The 7,349-nt window shown below is 42.1% G+C and overlaps 1 long non-coding RNA gene across 1 annotated transcript; it reads left to right on the forward strand.

Moving 5' to 3' along the window:
- Positions 1-3,616: 3,616 nt before the first annotated feature.
- On the forward strand, positions 3,617-7,011 carry LOC129391632 (uncharacterized). The gene is made up of 3 exons (XR_008616117.1): positions 3,617-4,105; positions 4,406-4,645; positions 4,784-7,011. It is a non-coding gene; the product is annotated as an uncharacterized lncRNA (long non-coding RNA).
- The last annotated feature ends 338 nt before the right edge of the window (positions 7,012-7,349 follow it).

Raw genomic sequence — 7,349 nt, forward strand, 5'->3', positions numbered from 1 at the left:
AAAAAAAAAAAAAAAAAGAATAAATAAAATAAATTTTTAAAATGTTAAAAAAAAATCTGCAAATTTTCCAAGGGCTTCTTGCTCCTATTTGCATCTGCAGCCTCAGCCCTGAGACCTCTGTCCTCAGACAGTGTCCCCTACCACACTCTAAAGATTTGTGATAGGAACCCATGTGTTAGCACAAGACACTGTGGAGCATACTTTAATGATGGAGGCCAATTATAGATGATGGTGACAAGGAGTCTTATCTCCCCTTAGTTGTCCAATCCATAAATTGAAGGTGGGAGGGAGAGGACAGTTGTTTAGTAGGTAACCTCCCAGAGCCCTTCTAACCCTGACTGCCTGTGAGTCAGCCCTACTGTAATTTCTCCAAATGGAAGAAGACGGTTTTGCCAAAGAAGTAAGTCCAGATGTGGCCAATAAGACATCGGAGGGAGGAGGCCAATCAGAGAGGTTAAGAGCAAGGTCAGACTGCCTAGGTTCAATCCCAGCTTTGCCCCTGAAAGCTCTGTCCACTAGGGGAACTGTGGACTATATGCAAATGTGAAAATCCCTTGACAGTGAAAAATTGTTTCTTCTGAAGTAATCTCACGTGAACTGACTTTCACAGAGCTATGCATTTGTAGCACAAATGCAGAAAGTAGGCTCAGAGGGAGTCACTCTCCGCATAAGTGGTAGAATTAGAAGTGTTAGCTTTATGTCCAGACCTTTGTGTCTCAATCTCCCACCCAAGACTGGAGAGTCACGAACACACGGATTTGGGGGTCCACTAAGCCCCTGGGACCCCTTCAGGCCCTGCCAGGAAGGACCCTGATAGGAACCCCTAGGAAGGGGAGAAAGAGACACCTGCCCCACCCACCTGAAGCAGAGCAGAGCACAGGTGGATGCTGCAGGCACCACAGGTGCCTCTGCCTGTCCCCCTCACGGCTCTGGGGACTTCTCCCTGGTCCCGTGGGAGAACCTGGCCTTCCCTGGGGAGCAGTGTGGGACAGCTGCTGCCGCATGCACACACTGCCATCTAGAGGCAGCCGGCTGCACTGAGTTTACGGAGCCACAGCTGGGTGTGTTGAGGCAGGAGAAAAGGGCTTTCAGGCTTGGTTTGAAGATTCCTTCCTGGAGCACTTGTTCTCCTGGTTCACTCTTCTAGTTACCCACGCAGGCAGCACCACATATTGTAGTGGCAGGACCACGCATCTACTCCTCTGGGTGTCCTGATCTCCCCTCCCTGTAATGGTTGCTGCTCTTCCCTGTGCCCCCATCTCCACAGGGTCTCTGAGGTCTCTGCTGTTCCTGTGTCTTTAGATGCCTTCCCTGGCCACACTTCATGTTTATCACCAGACTTGCTCTCTCTCCTGAGCCCCAGCTCCAGTCTAGAAGGAAAATCTGATCCCATCATCCCCTTCCCCCAGACCATGAGAAGTTCATTTCACTGAACATTCTTCAGAGGCTGACCACACCTGGTCACTATAACCACATCTGAGCAGGTCGCTGTAACCACATCTCTGACCACAGGCCTCCTTCACACTCTGTGACCCAGGCTGTCACCTCTAGTGTAGTGGTGACCACACAGACTGCCCTTCAGGACCAGGTGTTGGAATCTGATAGGAGGGAATTGCCCCGGGTAGAAGGGAGCTACCTCAATCAGGGTTCTTGGGCCCAAAACTCACCAAATCCCCCTTGGCTCATTTCTGGACAACTAATGAGTGATCCTGGCTCCAGCCTCCCCATGGGGTCAACCGAGGCCTCCCTTGGAATAACCTCACAGTTCAATTTCTCCCCCCACCCTGTCCTGCTTCCCTCACTTCCTGCACATAAATCTCCGGATCAGCTTCTGTTTTCTGTGCACTTAGCCTCAGCACATGTCATCACCTGCGCTCAGAACATCTTTTGCCCATTCCCTTTGCCTGTGTGAGAACACTCAGAGAAGTAGAAACTAGCCAGCCTAGCCCCTCAGCCAGGCTCTTCAGGAGAATGGGCCTGGGTGTCCCCATGTCACCAGCTCCCAGAGGGTCACTCATGCTCTGGCACCAGTGTCTCAGCAAGGAACGTTATCAGGGAAAAAGAAGGGCACTGCATAACGATAAAGGGGTAAATTCTCTAAGAAGACAAAACAATTCTAATATGTATGCGCCTAACAGCAGAGCATGAAAATACAAGAGACAAACATCAGTAGAACTGCAAGGAGAAACAGATGGAAACACAAGAAACAGAAACACAAGAAACACTGTGTCTTGTGCAGACACTTCTGCTCCAGCTGCTTCTGGCCAACTGGTCCCCAGCTTCCCCTCGGGCCCTACCTGAGGTCTGCCCACTGTCTCCTCTGTGAGTCTTCAGCCCTTGCCCCCTTCATCTCTCAGAGAGGCACATTTATGTACCCCAAGAGTGAGATGCTGATTGCTTTGGTCAGCTGTCACCATCCACATCCCTTCTTGGGCAGAACTTCTGTGCCAGCCTTGCAGGTTGGCATGCCTTGCATGTCTGGCCAGCCCATGAGGTCCTGACTCAGAGTCCAGGACCCACCTCTGGTCCAGTCACTCTGCCCAGGACGGAGAGTTTGGGGTACAGAGCTCCAGTGAGGCCAGAGCTGCATGGCCAGCTCTCTGAGATCCCCAGGAGAGGGCAGTGATGGGTGGCAAATGGGTACATAGTGTCGTGTCTATCGAGTCTGCTGCTAGGCCTGCTGACTCGAGATAATAAACAAATTTAGACCTACGCATTAGCATTTGTAACTGGTTTCGGTATGAGTATGTAGATCCGGTTTTGTGATGATTATATTCTTATTTGTCGATTTTTAAATGTGTTTGAAACATTTATGAGAGACTGAAGCATTAGAATTGGGAAGAGTGTAATTGATTACATTTAACTTCAATTGTTCAGGGAAATCTACTTTGTTAAAATTACAAAAAGTCAATTTGTTAGCTGTAGGAATAGTATCTGAATATTTAGAGAAATGTTAACTGTTTCAGTTTTCCTACATTGCACGTGAGACAAGGTGCAGAGTTGGCTATGTTTCCCTGTGGGTAAAGAGCTCCTTGAGCATTAAAGAGCAGCTGTGGGGAGCCCATGGGGTGCTGGGAGCCAGTCCAGGGAGCGGGACCTTCACTGTCTATGCACCAGGAGGTGGGAGGGTGTCTGTCCTGTGCTCTGCCCATGGCCCAGGTGGGGCCAGTGAGGGGCCTGACCCTGTGCACTAGGGTGAGGGGTTCACTGCTGGTGGCCCCCAGCCCTCACCCCACATAGGCCCAAAGTTACCCCAAGGTTCTCTTGAGTCACAAATGTTGGGATAGAAATGAGAGCCAGATAAGGGCAGCCGAGGCCTCTGCCTGGCAGATGCTTCAAAGGCTTTCTGCTTGAAAGGGCAAGCCTCACGGCCCACCCCAGGAGCTGGCTGTGTCTCCAAGCCCAGCTCCCCAGCCCCTCCTGTCCAGAGGGCGCTGGCCTCCTCCTCCTTTTGAGTATGACCAGTGCTGGGGTAAGGGCCTGGTAGCAGAACTGGCCTTCTGTCCCCCTAAACAAGCACAGTCAGGAAGGGCACAAGGAAGGCCCAGTGCCATCTGGCCCACTGTCAGGGAGAGCAGCTCTCCCAGCTGCTTATCTGAACTTGCATTCCTCTCCAGGCCTCTGCCTATGCAGGCCCACAGGGCTTCCCTGGCTCCTCAAACCATACTGATTTAATAGAGCTTAATGTGGCCCAACTTTCATGCCACTTCTGTAACCCTCTCTGAGGGGCTGAGGGTGAGGGCACAAAAAAACTTTTGATCAGTGAATCAGATATGGAGGTTTACTAAGTGCATAGGATAATGCTATTTTATTACTTTGTTAAAATATTTAATTAGTTAATGCATTCACATGTATTAAAGTTCAAAAGGGCATTAAAAGGGACATTTTCCTCTCACCTGTGTTCCCAGCCACCAGTACCCTATTCCTAGAAGCAAATACTGTTACTGGTTTTTCATGTATTTTCCTATCACTATGTTATGGCAGACACTGTTGGTTGAACCCTAAAATCCATTCTGTTTTCTTTTTTTAGGGATAGAGTCACCAAAGTTTGGCAACATATAAAGCCATCCATGAGAAAGACTACATTTCCCTACCACTCTTGCAGGTAAGTACAGGCATACCTCATTTTATTGAGCTTCACTTTATTGTGTTTTTTACAAATTGAAGGTTTGTAGGAACCTGCATCAAGCAAGTCTATAGGTGCCATTTTTCCAACAGCATTTGTTCATTTTGTGTCTCTGTATCACATTTTGGTAATCCTCGCAATATTTTAAACTTTTTCATTATTATTATATTTGTTATGGTGATCAGTGATCTTTGTGTGTGTGTGTGTGTGTGTGTGTGTGTGTGTGTGTGTGTGGTATGCGGGCCTCACCACCATGGCCCTTCCCGTTTCGGACCACAGGCTCCGGATGCGCAGGCTCAGCGGCCATGGCTCACGGGCCCAGCTGCTCCGCGGCATGTAGGATCTTCCCGGACCGGGGCACGAACCCACATCCCCTGCATCGGCAGGCAGACTCTCAACCACTGAGCCACCAGGGAAGCCCATGATCAGTGATCTTTGATGCTACTATTGCAAAAAGAGTATGACTTGCAGAAGGCTCAGATGATGCTTAGCATTTTTTAGCAATATTTTTTAATTAAGGTATGTACACTGTTTTCTTTGACATAATGCTACTGTATACTTAACAGACTACAGTATAGTGTAAACATAACTTTTATATGCACTGTGAAACCAAAAATTCATGTGACTCACTTTATTGCTATATTTACTTTATTGCAGTAATCTGAAGCTGAACCCACAATATCTCCAAGGAATGGATGTACGGACCTTAGTCCTGGCCAATGGGATGTGAGCAAAAGTGATATGTGCTTCTTCCAGGTCATACCTTAAGGGAAAGAAGTATGTTTAGCATTTGACAAAATTCAACATCCTTTCATGATAAAAACTCAACAAATTAAGTATGGAAGGATTATTCCTCACCATAATAAAGACCATATATGACAAGCCCATAGCTAACATCATACTCAATGGTGTAAAGTTAAAAGCCTCTCCTCTGAGATCAGGAGCAAGACAAGGATGCCCACCATCACCATTTCTATTCAACATAGTACTGCAAATCTTAGTCATAGCAATTAGGCAAAAAAAAAAGAAATAAAAGTCATCCAAATCAGAAAGAAAGAAGTAAAAGTATCTCTGTTTGCAGATGACATGATATAGAAAACCCTGAAGACCACCAAAAAAACTGCTAAAACTGATAAATAAATTCAGTAAAGTTGCAGGATACAAGATCAACATACAGAAATCAATTGCATTTCTATACACTAACAACAAACTATCTGAAAGAGAAAGAAAGCAATCTAAGCTTTCTAAGTTAATAGACATCTAAGCTAATAGACATCTATAGAACACTGCATACAACAACTGCAGAATACATTCTTCTCAAGTGCCTATGAAACATTCTTCAGTAGAGACCATATGTTAGGCAATCAGATAAGTCTTAAAAAATTAAAAGAATTGAAATCATACAAAAAGTTTGTTCTCTGACCACAATGGAATGAAATTAGAAATCATTACCAGAAGGAAATTTGAGGAATTCACAATTATGTGGATATTAAACAACATACTCCTAAATAACCAAGAGGTCAAAGAAGAAATCACAAGGGATATTAGGAAATATTTTGAGATTAATGAAAACAAAAACACAGCATACCAAAATTTATGCAACCAACACAGTGCGCAGATGGAAAATTATAGCTGTATACATCTATATTTTAAAAAGAAAGATTTCAAATCAATAACCTAACCTTACACCTCAAGACACTAGAAAAAGAAGAGCAAACCAAACCAGACACAAACAGAAGGAAGGAAATAATAAAGATTAGTGCCAAAATAAATGAAATAGAGAGTAGAAGAAATATAGAGAAGAAATCAACAAAACCAAAAGTTGATTCTTTGAAAGGATCAACAAAATTGACAAATCTTTAGCTAGACTAGTAAAAAAGTAAAAGACTCAAGTTGTTAAAATCATTAATAAAAGAAGGGCCATTATTTTATTTTCAGAAATAAAATGATTATAGCAAAAAAATAAAGCAATCGCATTTACAATAGCATCCCCAAAAAACAAAATATTTAGGAATAAATTGAACAAAGGAGGTGAAAGACCTGTACACTGATAAGTATAAGACATTGATGAAAGAGACTGAAGAAGACACAAATAAGAAGAAGACACAAATAAATGGAAAGATATTCCATATTCCTGGATTGGAAGAATTAATATTGTGAAAATGTCCATCCTGCCCAAAGGAATTTACAGATTCAATGCAATCCCCATCAAATTTCCAATGGCATTTTTTAAGGATATAGGAAAAACTATCCTAAAACCCCAATTGGCAAAGCAATCCTAAGAAAGAACAAATCTGGAGGCATCACACTTCTTGATTTTGCACTATATTACAAAGCTATAGTAATCAAAATAGTATGGTACTGGCATAAAACAGGCACATAGACCAGTGGAACAGAATAGACAACAGATGACATGATAATCTATATGGTTTTAAAATAGATATCAAGTTGAGGAAGATCCCCTCTTTTCCTGTTTACTGAGGAGTTTTATTATGAGTAGGTTTTGGATTTTGTCAAATGCTTTTTCTGCATCTATTGATTTGATCATGTGGCTTTTTTCTTTAGCCTGTTGATAAGATAGGTTACATGAATTGATTTTTTAATGTTGAACCAGCCTTACATACTAGGATAAATCCCACTTAATTGTGGTGTATAATTCTTTTTATATATTGTTGAATTTGATTTGCTAATATTGTGTTGATTTTTGCATCCACGTTCATGAGAGCTATTGGTCTGTAGTTTTCTTGTAATGTCTTTGTCTGGTATTGGTATTAGGGTAATGCTGGTATCATAGAATGAGTTAGGAAGTATTCACTCTGCGTCTGTCTTCTGAAAGAAATTGTAGAAAATTGGTATATTTTCTTATTTATTTATTTATTTATTTATTTTTGGCTGCGTTGGGTCTTTTATTTATTTATTTATTTATTTATTTATTTATTTATTTATTTATTTATTTATTTATTTATTTATTTATTTATTTATTTATTTATTTATTTATTTATTTATTTATTTATTTATTTATTTATTTATTTATTTATTTATTTATTTATTTATTTATTTATTTATTTATTTATTTATTTATTTATTTATTTATTTATTTATTTATTTATTTATTTATTTATTTATTTATTTATTTATTTATTTATTTATTTTTGGCTGCGTTGGGTCTTTGTTGCTGCATGTGGGCTTTCTCTAGTTGCGGCGAGCGGGGGCTACTCTTTGT

The sequence above is a fragment of the Physeter macrocephalus genome, chromosome 20 (genome assembly GCF_002837175.3).
Source record: "Physeter macrocephalus isolate SW-GA chromosome 20, ASM283717v5, whole genome shotgun sequence".
In the NCBI taxonomy this organism is placed as follows: Eukaryota; Metazoa; Chordata; class Mammalia; order Artiodactyla; family Physeteridae; genus Physeter; species Physeter macrocephalus.